Source organism: Ptychodera flava, chromosome 15 (assembly GCF_041260155.1).
Source record: "Ptychodera flava strain L36383 chromosome 15, AS_Pfla_20210202, whole genome shotgun sequence".
Classification (NCBI taxonomy): Eukaryota; Metazoa; Hemichordata; class Enteropneusta; family Ptychoderidae; genus Ptychodera; species Ptychodera flava.
The window spans coordinates 888,064-900,778 of NC_091942.1; positions in this window are offsets into that span (position 1 = coordinate 888,064).

Below are 12,715 nucleotides of genomic sequence, written 5' to 3' on the forward strand. Positions count from 1 at the left end.
ATAGATTGCACCTTGGGGTAGAATGTAACTTGGGGTAGATTGCACCTGGGGGTAGAATGTACCTTGGGGTAGATTGCACCTTTGGGGTAGAATGTACCTTGGGATAGATTGCTTCTTAGGGTAGATTGCACCTTGGGATAGATTGCTCCTTTAGGGTAGAATGTAACTTGGGATAGATTGCACCTTGGGATAGATTGCTCCTTGGGGTAGAATGTAACTTGGGGTAGATTGCACCTGGGGTAGAATGTACCTTGGGGTAGAATGTACCTTAGGGTAGAATGTAACTTCAGGTAGAATGTACCTTGGGGTAGATTGCTCCTTAGGGTAGATTGCACCTTGGGATAGATTGCACCTTGGGGTAGATTGCACCTTGGGGTAGAATGTAACTTGGGGTAGATTGCACCTGGGGTAGAATGTACCTTGGGGTAGAATGTACCTTAGGGTAGATTGCACCTTGGGATAGATTGCTCCTTTAAACTTCAATATACCGTATAATGAAACACGTGAGCATCTACAGTTCATATCTGGTATTTTATAGGTTTAACGACAGGTTATCCACCACTTGAAACATAATACAATCTATTGGGTGTGTTCTTTCGGTATCATTTCTTAGGTTGCCAATTTCTATTTCTAGCTACGATGGCAGCCATCAAATAAAATACTTACATGTGGAGGCACACATAAAATATGTTCACTGTAATCCATAAGGACTCCGACGTCTGTTGAAATCGACGCAGCATACCTAATATTATGGTCAGTTTCTTCGGCCTGGGGGTGGATTATTTTTTGCCGACGCCAAAAAGTGGCTGACCCCCTATATTTCAACTTCCGAAAACAGGGTGACCCCCTGAATGAATGATCATGACCATTAATTCATTTTTGCTATGGTTTCATTGATCATGTCTAAAATTGGAGTCGAATATATTCATGGTCACCCATTCATTCAGTATCTTTCGACATTAACAAAATGCATGAAAAATGGCCGACTTTGTCCCTTTTAAATAAAGGTGACCTTGGTGAACTCTATTATGTAACACGGTCTAAGGACTTCAAACGCCCGCCTGCACACCCTGAGTATACCGTGATCCGGCTTACAGGGCTTACTAATATAGGGATCAGAAAGTTAATATTTTGGTGCATAATACGGATCGATATTTGTATAACTGGCCGATCACAAATCAATATTAGCTGCACCAGCCACAGTGTGTAGCCTGCGAGGGGCTGTAAGAGAATGTAATCAAACCCGCACAGTGCATTTTTGATTACGACTTTAAATCTTTTGACAAATAGAGTGTTGAGAAAATGAGCATTTTGATGGACACTACGGACAGGTTATTGTATATTTTTGCATTTGAGGATGACGAATTAGGAGTCGAATTGTAGGCGGCGAATATAACTCATATATGGTCTGACGCTCTGAATATATAACGTGCCCGTTTTAAAACGCCATAAGAAAAGAAGAATCTAAATTTGATATGTGGAGCAATGCTCGCCGATTTCGAGATCGGCCGATAATCAAATTTGAATTTTTGAAAGCATTGGAAATCTTAGATAAACTCAAGGAAGTAATGGAAGTCCAGCGCGACGTACCTCAGCAAAGATTTCTACGGGTGTTTATCCGATTCTAAATGATTATACGGATTGGCTAAATTAATCCATAGACCCTGTGGTCTCAGCTTAAATCGATAAACCATAACCAAAATGTTCAAAAAGTTGTATTGAAATTTAGTCACATTTGCTGATCCCAAAGGTAAGTGACATTCATGCTTGTCAAGAAGAAAAAAGTCAACATATACGTGATCAATTTGCCAACTGTGACCTACAAGTCAAGAGTATACACATATTGACTGGCCATGAGGGCAACAGCATACGTCTGTACCCCGAGGGACTGTGAGTCACCCCAAAAACAGACTGTTTCCCGAGGCCGTAGGCCGAGGGAAACAGTCTGTTTTGGGGGATGACTCACAGGCCCGAGGGGTTAAAGACGTATGCTGTTGCCCTAATGGCCAGTCAATATGTGTTTTGTAACACATCTCATCCGTAGCCATGCATAAGAACGTACTATACACAAAACTTGTCGCGTGTACGCCTACGATGTAATATGTTGGAGTGGTTCAGTAAAGAAAAAGTTTTTCCAAAAAGGATCTGCAAAACGTTCAATACACCGTTGATTATAGTTTTGTCCGTATCGAGTCCTTGTTGGAAACCAAAGCATTCAATTCTTCTTCAGAAAGTAGGATAAACCAAGAAATTTCTCGACTATCGTTTCGATCGGCCGCAGACGACATCTTTGTGTACATTCCGGTCCGCGTTCGCGTCAATGTCGTTTTTGACGTCAGCGGGCATCATTTTTCGGAACTGATGCCTGGCAGGCAACAGTTCAAACAAATGATGCCTGATGACGTCGTTTACGTGGATCAGCACAAAAAGAACGCATCCCACGTGACTATCAATTGGCGAATTAGAATACAGGCTGCGGATGAGGTGTGTTACAATTTCTGTTGTTGACTTTGTTTAGATATTACGTGTACTTGTATCTAGGTTCTTTTGCGATACGTTGAGTACTGTTGACTGAATGGGAAGCCAAAGGTCACGGGACCAACGCCATAATATCTACTTTTCATAACTTACCTTGGGTTTCGCTACAGTCTTACCGATTAGCTTACAGGGCTCACTAGCAGTGTTAACTACTGATGCTTCACCTATATGGCAGGTGGTACATATAGAAAAGAATTGTGACAGTATCGGTTGCCAAAATGTTTCAAATTTGGGAAATTAAACAGGTGAAAAATTTATATTCCCGACCTCTGCTAATTACTTATTCACTGGCATTTTACTATAACGGTTCTCTTGTCATGGACCAAAGTATCGTATAGTGCTCAGTTCACATCCAGGTGGGTAAAATCGTTGGATGCCAGTAATTGCAGATTTCTCATGCCGGAGACGACTAAATCTGAGGTTGTCATAGTAATAATGATCTCGTAGAACTCCATACTGTGACACGGTCTATGGACTTTAAACCCCACCGACACACCCTCAGTATATTATGAATTCGATTAGAATATAATGGTCAGAAAATCAATATTTTGTGGATAAAAAAACTATACTTAGGGGTTATCCCTATCTCAAAATCTTCGAGGATCATTGCTTCATAAGTTCAACAGCTGTAATGCTGAATTTCTGATCACTGTTTTCAGTCAACGGTCACACGTTATACTAAAGCGGAGAAAATACCAATGTATTATCCTGCGACGGCATAATTTGACGACTACAAAAAACTAATCAACTACTGGGGAAATCTGCAATTATCCATCCCTAATATACCGCAAATTGATGACTTTCCTACCATTCCAGTTGTTTTTTGATGCTTTGCATTCTCAGAGAGCACGGACCCAAGATTAATGGCCTAAATTGCGTCTCTTAACACACTTCAAATTATTAATTTGGCGACACCAAAGTTTGTTTGTTCAACGATCCACGTTGTCCACGACAAATAGTGTTTTACTTTAAAATACGGTTATATTTATGAATGAATTCATGATATACTCAGAGCGTGCGGGTTGGCGTTTGATGGCCGTTGACAGTGTTACGTCATAGAGTTCAACGAGGTTACGATTGCTATGACGACTCCAAGTTTAGTCATCGCAAATGCGCGAACATCATCGGCAGTATCCACGCGCGTGTGAAGGGAAGTGTGAAGGGAGAACTACAGCTATGACCGTCGTCCATGAAAATAGAACCGTTATAGTAAAATGCACGTGAATACCTAATTAGCAGTAGTGGCAAGCATAGCTTTACAGCGGATTTACTACACCAAAATAAAAAAAAATTGGCAACCAATAATGCCCAACTTCTTTTCCTAATACACTAACTACTGAGTGAATTTTTATCGGTCGTGATTGCTCCAAGTCTGGCGTTATAAAGTAAACCATAAGACTGCATCTAGCTGAGGCGAAACCCTTGACAAGGTGATGTAGAGCAGAGATATAAAGCAGTGGTCACGTGACGTCGGGCTTTCCATTCACTTGCGGCCACTCTCTGTATAGCAAAACTGCCTAAATACTGTAATATCTAATCAAAGTTAATAACAGAAAATCGAGAGTTATACCAGAGTCTGAGCTCATTTAGTGCGTTTACCTCATTTATTACTAGTATACCCAAAATCCGGAGTTTGTTTTTATCTATTCTATGGTAGATTTGAAGAGATAGCCCAGGGTGCATAGATTTATTAGAAGCAAGCCCATCCAATACTATAGAACAAGATGAAACACCTTTAGAAATGTATGGTGTGGTGCATACAGTGCCACTCTGGTTGGCCGTAGGGTCCCCGTCACGTCGTGGAGTTCAACAAACTTTTCCGATGTTTTTAACTCTCTAAAGAGCATCTTGTGCCAAACTCGAAATTTTTAATCTTTGTTTCGTAATGTAATAAAGAAAAGCGTAGAAATACAAGTTTATATCCTCCGACGACATCAAGTTTAATTATGATTTGATGAATGCGAATTAGTCATCGCCGACTGATCATTCGTGACTCCATTTGGCGTCGCCATAGCAATAGTAACTATACTATAGAACAAGATGAAACACCTTTAGAAATGTATGGTGTGCATATGTGGTGCATACAGTGACACTCTTGTTGGCCGTAAACTGCAAGTAAATAAGTTATTAGCAGGAGGAGGAAACGTAATTTTCGACCGATTTAACTCCCAGTTTGAAAAGGTTTGGAAACATCGGATCAAAGTTCTTTTCTGAATATAAAAAAACAGTTGTATGTTTCATCTATTGAGAAAGCTCCACGTTAAGCGCTTCAATCTGAACCGTAAGACTGTACCTACAAGCGGTGAACCCGTACAGTAAGTTATGAACAGTGGAAATGTATTGTGATGGTCACGTGACTTCTTGCTTTAAATTACGTCACCACACAACACCTCTATTGTAAAATCGGCTAAGATACACGCAATATCAAAACACGATGAAAAGCAGACAATTCCGAAATTTACAAAGCTTTATCCTATCATTTAGCGCCTGTCAAATTCATACTCTGGAGATTTAGCTTATTATTGCACAGGTTCACTTTCAATAGAGCGGTCGACTAAACAATGCGACTACACTATCTTCAAATTTTGATCATTTTCATATGGCTTGTTGATTAAGGTAGTTTCTTAGCTGTTTATGAATTCATAAATTCAGAAAACCCTATAATACAATTATCTGCAATTGGATTTGCACAGAGTCGCATCAAACGGCCGTAGGTATCTTGCTAGGTATCTAAAGTTCAATGAAGTTTCCCGATGTCTTAAAGATTGCAAACGTAGTCATCGGCCGATCTCAAAATCTACGAACAATGGTTCGTAATATTGATTTGTAATAAGCACTTAAAACTATTAGAATGGTCACGTGACTAGGGCTGTCCATGAGTCCCCTACCAGATGTAACGACATTGCTAAATACATGCAATATAATGAAGGGGGGGGGGGGGGGGTAAATCGAAAACCCCGGCTCCCGTACAATAATTTGGAATCGGATTGTACACCCTTCGAAATCTATGCTCAGATGGGTACAGAGTCGCCTTAGTTGGCTCGAGAGGCGGTGTTACTGCAATTCAACAAAGTTTCCCATGTTTTCAACACTTCAAAAATTTTGTCATCGGCAGATCTTCAAATCTCCGATCATTACTCCGCAATAGGCCTAATGGCTGAAATGCTGATTTCTTTTTCTAACCACTTCATTTTTTCAACGGTAACATTATATAAGCAGAGATAATAGTCGATAAGTCATCCGCCACTACTGAAATCTGTAATTATCCATCCTTAATATATCCATCAAAATGCTGACTTCTGACCCACTCTATTTGTCCACGCAAAGAACGAAACAAACACGGACCTTGATACGTATCCAGGTGTGATTTAAGCCGTAAAACACTATTACGTCAAAATAATAATATCAAAGGTATGATGGTAGCCATTTGGAAAATAACTTGCAGGATTGAGCTACACCCGATATGCCAAGTCCATCTTTCTCGGTTGCCATTTAAATTTAAGTGCGCTGTCAAATTTCGCTCAAAATTAATTTCCTCAGAGACTTTCAATCATTTCCTTTCAAAGTCGGCTATAACAATTTGGGGATATTTTGGCACCGCAGAAACAACTTTCCTCAATATGACAGATATTTGGAATTGAAAATGGCCGCCATACCTGTGTTAACTATGTCTATCGGTATGTCTCTCATTTCAGGTAGAATGCGCCTTCAATTTTCGTTCAAACTGTCCTATCAGAAAATTTTACGCATTCCTTCTAAATTTAGCTGCAAAACTCGAGGGTCACCGTGCAACTTTACCTTCCTTAATTTTAAAGATACTTGAAATTCAGAACGGCCGCCATCTCTGTGATCACTCTATGGAAAAAATTAATTTTCGATTTTCACGGAAAGAAGATGGGGAGGATTTGTATACTCTCAAGACCTTTAAAATGAACTGACTGATCATGTTGTACTAAATCGACCGAGTATTGTAAAGAATGGGAGGTTTTAATAAGTGTCTCATCTAAGGTAAAATTTGCTGAATAAAAAGAGTATTGAACTCTTTTCTAGCCTTTCAAATAATAGAACATCAGGGTCGACTCTCCAAGTATGAAATTATTAAAGTTTAGGTGAACTTGTGAGGTCTACGATTTAGGGTCAACCCGGGTCATCGACCATTTTTGGTTTTCTTTTGGTAAATGGTGCACGTGCAGAATGAATTCACTAGAAATTATTAATAATCTGTCACATTAATAAAACTGGTAAACTTCACCAGCACAATCATAATGCACAATAGCAGATGTGGAAGTATCTCATCTGACTCCCTTCCCCCTCCCAGCGCCTGTTTTATTGCGTCCCGTTTGGAAGGCTGATTTTGAATAGACAATATTGCATAGCGTGCATCGCTACTCATTTGTAAATCGCCATCCATATGCAGACTGGAGGGGGGATACCACAACAGAATTGTGCCCTGGAACATGGAATACCAAAGACTTTTCTCTATATCATGCTTTTTGCCAATATTGAGGGCGCAATTTTGCATCAATCGCTCCATACATTTCATCGGTCATTATTAGGTCACTTTGCCATTTCAGTTGCTGCTCAATGCAGGATGTGTTCGGTCAGAGTGAGAACAAAGAAATATGGTGACAGAACTTTCAGTGTCGCAGCTCCAAAATTGTGGAACACTCTTCCGCTGAGCATCCGTTTAGGGGTGGACCATTTGATAGCCTGGGGGGTCTGGAAGATTGGGGGGGGGGGGGCATTATTTTTTTTGCCACATGTTCCACTTGATGGTTTTTCCCCTTGTGAATCCTGGCAATTTTTTCCCGCATTCTTCCTTCAAAGATTTTTTTAATGCAGCGATGTTGCAAAATCAATCTGTTGTCATACATCAACGGACTTGTACATATTAACCCCCCCCCCACTGCGCGCGACAAAGGTAAAACAAAAAGTGGAATATAAATTGAATAATTCGGTGTTCAGTGTGTGTGTGTATATATATATATATATATAATATATATATATATATATATATATATAATTTTTGGGGGTATATTTAAAACATTCAGTCATTCTGTGTTTTAATGAAATTGTTGTCATGTCAGTTGTAAGATAGGAACTTAAAAGTGTCCATTCTAAAATTTGAATACAGTATTTTGAATGAGCTGTGAATGTACTCCACTCTTTTTATGCATAACCAGATGTCCAGAACTGTTGTAAGAAAAATGTGATTGTGAAATATTAGTGCATGTTGCTTTCTAATACTGAATTATCATAGAGGAAACAGAAACGTGCCAGGAACTTGTGATGCTTTTCATATGAACTGCAGATTTCATAATTAGTACTCTGTGCAAAACAGACTTTCAATTTACAGACATCAAGATATTTCTGACATATATCTCTGATATATTAATTTACTGCGCCCGCAGAGCGCGCCGAAAAATATTAAAGATCCAGATATCTCTGATATACATAATATCTGATATATGAAAGTCACGCAGCTGAAGGGCATGCTGAAAAATATTGTTTGATATTTTAAAGAAATGCGCCTGAAGGGCGCGCCGAAAAATTTTAAACATATAGATATCTCAGATATATGTATGTCTGATATATTAAAGTTTTGCACTAGGACGGGGTTCTGAAAAATATGTCTTATTAGGGGCCCAAGCCGACCGGCTGGGACCCTATTGTTTTTACAGGAGTTCAACTTTCTTCTTTATTGGATTTTGCGAAAATCACAATTTAATCTTTAAATATCTTCTACCCCGGAACTAAAACACTGATTGAAATGAAATTTTACTCCTGTCATCCTAAGTGAGATCTCTTCCAAGTTTGCAAAAAGCATTTAGATCGGTCAAGTAGTTTGGCCGCCATACTTTATTTTGCATAAAAGATAATGATTACCAGTGAAACCTTCAGTAACTATAAGATGATGTTCAAAATCCTTTAGATGAAAGATACAAAATACTTTTCTAAACTCAAATTTTGCACATAATATTATCAGTGCAAGAACTTGAAACCATGTTAACCGCTTGGGCCCCGCCAACGCTGCTTGCACCTTTAATTATCATTAAAGTTACGCGCCCGAAGGGCGCGCCGAAAAATGCAACTGAATAATGAACTTTGTGGCTACAATGCATTTTATGCAAGTATGAGCCGTGTCGAAATTCAAAAACACACTGACCCCCCTATTAGGCATTTCATAAACATGGTGACCCCACTATCACCGAAGTCAAAAACAGGGTATGAAACTGAATGATGAAATTCATGGCTAACACGATGCATTTGATGCATTTTAGGCAAGTATGAGCCCGCGTCAAAATTTAAAAACACAATTCAAAATAGGTGACCCCATCACCAAAGTAAAAAACAGGGTGACCCCATGAATCAACCGGCCTCCTAGGCCGAAGAAACTGACCAGTCCCTCATTCCCGCTATTTTTTAAAAGTATCTTGTGCGAATTATCATAACCAAGCCCTTCCCCAGTATATTTGGTCACACTGAGATAAAATAAATGTTACACCTTAATTCCAATTCGATACAGTTATTTCCGCCATAGTAATGAAAAGATACTTGGCCACGCCCCAAATGAAATCGGAAAATTGGAAATTTCGTATATTGGAAATTGAAAAAATGGAAATGTGCATTATGGGAAGTAGAGTTTGTCAGAGGGAATTTGAATGGCCGCAAAGTTCCATCCTCAGTATACATACAGTATACATACCTGTTGCCGATATTTCAATCTCAGCCCAAAGATTTTAAATTTAGAAATAGGCCTAAAAGTTAATAATCAAGATGATAAAACCATTTGAAAATTGAAAATTAGTTACATTTTGATTTTCTTTTTGAAAATGCAAATTGGTTTATTGGTTGACCGAAATGTGCCACGGATTATAATACTTGACGATGAAAGTTTTATTTTAACATCTTCTGAAATTCTGTCATTTGACTTCTCAGTGCAATCTGTCCATGTCGCAATCATACCAGAGAACAATATTATTTATTGGTCAACATACAAGAGATGATATCAGTGAACAATTCAAAAAGCCAAATGTAACTGAAAATTAATTTCAAGAGGCTTTTGGAAAGACAAGAAAGGTGCACGGAAATGAAGAAGTTACATTCAAAAAGGTTCTTGCTGATACTGTGATAGATTTTTTTTTCTTGCACATTAGCTTGCCAGGTTTTTTTTTCATAAGTCATCTAAGGCAGAATTTTTTTCCCCTTGTATCTGCTGGGAATTTTTTTTTTCAAAAATCTTCCAGACCCCCCTAGGATATCAAATGGTCCACCCCTTATGTTCAAACTTTAAGCGTTTGCCAAAACCTACCTTTTTAGACTTACATTGTTAAATTAGATTTTTAGGTTTTGTTTGATTTTCATTTTTTTTTAATATCAGAAATTTCAATTTTGTAGACATTTTTAAAATTGCTTTTGTTCATTTACTTTTTAAAGTGTATTTTAAGCGTCTCTGATCACTACTTTATGTGGATTTAGACGCTATAGAAATAAATTATTATTATTACATATAGTAATTTTGGACATTTGAATATGTGTATTATGCATAAGTTATTTAGGGTATTGCCAGAATACTCTACTGATGCAAGACATGAATTTCTCTTGGTATAAAAGAAAAACAATATTAAGCACTCTACAAACTGCACGGTCAGCATTTTCAAGGGTTCTTTTGTACTGTAAGGATAATCTTGCCATTTGGTCTTGAAGGCTAGCCTGATGACATCACTTTTTCAAAACGACTTCTTAATCCGAGTCTGTGAAAGTTTCAAGAAATGACAATATTTGATTTAATATGATGATGTTCTGATACTGCCTTTCTTTCAGGTCATTAGTTTATCCACCGTCCGTGGGTGGAGGGACGGTGGTTTATCCATAGACCCTCGACAAAAACTCGAGGTCTATGGTTTATCACGCAATGTTAAAGGCACAATAGTTGTATCTTTATCTTTATTTTTGTGATTTTACTTCCAAACTAAAACAAGTTCGTGGGAATGTACTCATTGAGGGGTGTTATACAAGTATAAGAAACTGTCCACTGAGATCGACTACATGTGCAATTTGGAGCAAGATAAATAATAAATGTTTGCCCAAACAAAAAATGGCGCCTTCGTGCAAACAAAGCAAAAACACTGTACAGTGTGCATATATGCATTGAAATTTTCACAGAAACAACAGAGTAGTCCAATATAATGCATAGTGCTGAATGTTTCCACTTGGACATCATGTTCTTTGTTTTCTTTGTAGTATTACAAGTTTTTAAAAATGGTGGGAAATCAAAATAACGGTTAAAATATAAATTTACTTGTCAAATATTCAGTTGTAAACGACTGTATCCTTTAAATTTGCAGAAATTAAAGAAAACCACAGAAAATAGAAAACCTTTTCCAGGTCAACAAATTTCGTGAGTTACAGCTACAGGGCCTTTAAGTTGACCGACTACATTATCTCTTGATGAGTTCAACACGGTAGCTCATTAGGCAATGTTTACAGACTAACAGTAACAGCAGTGTGTAGTCAAGTGATCAGGGACTCCAGTTAAAGATAGGAGACCGTTGATAAAAAAATACAGTTCTCATTGGAAATATCACATATATTATCAAAACTTGAAGATACCGGTACGATTATATTGATTGCATTCGTGCAGGTCCCGACCCGGTGGTCACTACTGAAGCTTAAGGCACAGTCATGTTGTGGTTTGAGGGACTATGCTTTAGGTTAAATTGGAACTTTTTTCTTTAAAGCGTCTGCGAAAGCAAAGTGTTCCTTCTTTACATAATGAATAAGCATTTCGCACTTGGAGGCAGTTTTTTCAAAACTTTCCAAGCGCCGTACCGATATCAAATTCTTCATCCGTTCATGTTTTGAACCACAATTGTCCTGAAAGAAACAAGGAGCCATAGTACGTTTTGGTCTATAAACTACTTATTTATTTTTTATTTTTATTTATTTATTCAGCTTTGACATGAAGTCAGGATGAGTCGCACAGGTGACTGACACCTATAAAAAAGCAACCCTCCACAACTTTTCACGTACCTACTCTCTATGTACCTGTACATTTACTGAGTGAATATCTTACCGCTAGCCGTTCAGGCTATCTTGGGATTTCCCTATTGAGCAGGAAAGCGTAATGGATTGGTACATATGAGAGGGGGGTGGCACAGGAAAAATAAATTTTGTAGAACGGAAAGCATAAAAAACCAAGGCCACCGAAAATTGACGCTTTCATGATCGAACCCTGGAAATACGTGTATTTGTACCGGAATAACTTGAGACGCTCCTGTAGTACCGTGGACGAAAACGACAATTCTCTGCACTTTGAAATTTCTCTCTACTGTTTGAAATTTCTCTCCTCTGTTTAAAATTTATGTCTATTACTTTCTTTAATGTAATCTTTTGTGTCCACAATTGCTTTGCCTCTTCCTTTATCGACGGGCTTGATTGTGATTGTTTGTTTTTGGACAGATTCAGAGCAGTTTTTTCTGCTCGAGTCATGTTGTTTCTGATGTGGCTTTCAAACGGAATTTTTGCTACCTCAATTTTAGCCGCTTAGAGATAGTTTTCAAGCTTAGGGTTATCTGTGTCACAATTAAAATAGCATTTTAAACAGTATATAATTTTTAACAGTAGAGCGAAGTTTTAAACGGTAGAGAAATTTCAAACAGTAGAGAGAAATTTCCAATAGTAGAGAAATGTAAACAGTAGAGAGAAATTTTTAATTTATTTTAAACAGTAGAGAAAATTTTCAAACAGTAGAGAAATTCAAACAGCAGAGAGAATTTTATAAAGTGAGGAGAATTCTCGTTTTCATTCACGGTAATTAGGCTAAGTTTCATTTATGTGTATTAAATAAGACAGTATGTCTTAGTTTGAACTTTTCAAGGTTGATTTTATTTTATAAAAAGTGGAGCGATCCCGTGCCTGAGTGTTTCCGTTCAATGAGTGAAACACATGCATTGCATGTTGTCAACGACAGAACAATCATTTATTGGAGCACGAGACAATTGGTGCAATCGATCCATGTTCCCGTGCATTTTCATTGCAAACGAATCCTGCAAAAAGTGATGTGTTAGGCCTATTCTGTACATGTTTGGAGTGAAGAAAAACAATGAAAGCTTGTCGCCGCATTGTCAGGTCGCCATTCTGAATCGCCGTCTTCACGATTGTGTAGATATACGGG